The 1,223-nt window shown below is 35.2% G+C and overlaps 1 pseudogene; it reads right to left on the bottom strand.

The window, feature by feature from the left end:
• Positions 1 to 516: 516 nt before the first annotated feature.
• Positions 517 to 896, bottom strand: LOC119053438 (activated RNA polymerase II transcriptional coactivator p15-like; annotated as a pseudogene).
• Positions 897 to 1,223: the final 327 nt, after the last annotated feature.

Genomic DNA, 1,223 nt, shown 5'->3' with positions numbered 1-1,223 from the left:
GAACTAAATTCTCATCTTCCATGGGAATAAATCAGTAAATAATATATCTACAACTTTTAAATGGAGAAGTCACAGTGTACTGTTACTCAGAAGTACAGAGATAAGGAGCTAAAGAACTTGTAGCAGTTGAATGGGACAGCTTCTAAAAGAATAACTCAAAAGTGAGGAGAAAAATTAATGACATGATTAATTAATGTTACCCCAATACATTTAATTTTTCTTTAGACCTTAAATAGTACCAATTCTTCTGATCAAAGAAGGCCACAGCAGTTAAGATTGTATTACTTGATTTTATTTTACACTACATGGTGGGCACAATGTAATCCTCCTTAATGAAGTTGACAATGAGCTTCACTCAGAACATTTTTCATAATGCATAATTTAAAAAAACATTATTACAACTTATTCTGCAATGCAAGTATACAATAGCTTGGAAAACAACGTTTAGAAAACAAAATCCAATGTAAAAGTCATTTAAAAAAACTAGAACACTATGAGTTTTATATAGCTCTGATTTTATGGTTTTCTTACTGCATTATCAATGTCAGAAATCTATTCCTTCAAATGCTCCACTGATTGAGATTTAAAGAAATACCTGTTCCTTCTGGTTTTATTTCACCTTCTGGATCCATCCAATATTCTCGAATATCAATTAGGACTTTTCAAGTTCTGAACGCCAGTGTATCTCATTTTCTTGTCTGAAACATGTTATCATCTCTGCTGCTGCTTGGTGCTCTGCTTAGAAAATGACAGGGCTCTTGAAGTGCCACCTCTTTTGCTTCTTTGTAGGTTTTTCTGAAGTAACTTGCTTTTTCCCTCTTTAACTTTTTGTCAACTTCATTGTCAGAACTGCTGACACAAAAGCTTCAAGAAACAAGTTCCTTTGACTCAGGCATTGCTCCCTCCTGCCTCCTAACAGCCCGCTGCTGGCTCACTCACAACTCACTGAAAAACTGTAATTTGAAAAATTGTATTTGTTGCTTACGGATTGTAATTATGTTACTGAAAACCAAAACACAAAGCTTCTAAATTCTACAGTCTGAATAAGCTTTCTGTTACCTTTTCTAATTTTCCTCTCTTCCGAGACTTGAATAAACATCATAATATTGTTGCCAATGTAAAAAGGTGGAAGAAGCTCCATTGTCTGCCTTCTCAGGAAACCACACTTGCCAAGCAAGTGTTATAAATACAGCAATAAGCCCTGGCCGAGTGGCTCAGTCGGC

Source organism: Artibeus jamaicensis, unplaced genomic scaffold (genome assembly GCF_021234435.1).
Source record: "Artibeus jamaicensis isolate MK-2021 breed Jamaican fruit bat unplaced genomic scaffold, CSHL_Jam_final contig_548, whole genome shotgun sequence".
Classification (NCBI taxonomy): domain Eukaryota; kingdom Metazoa; phylum Chordata; class Mammalia; order Chiroptera; family Phyllostomidae; genus Artibeus; species Artibeus jamaicensis.
The sequence above is the reverse complement of the archived record's forward strand: the minus strand, read 5'-3'. Positions and strand labels throughout refer to the sequence as shown.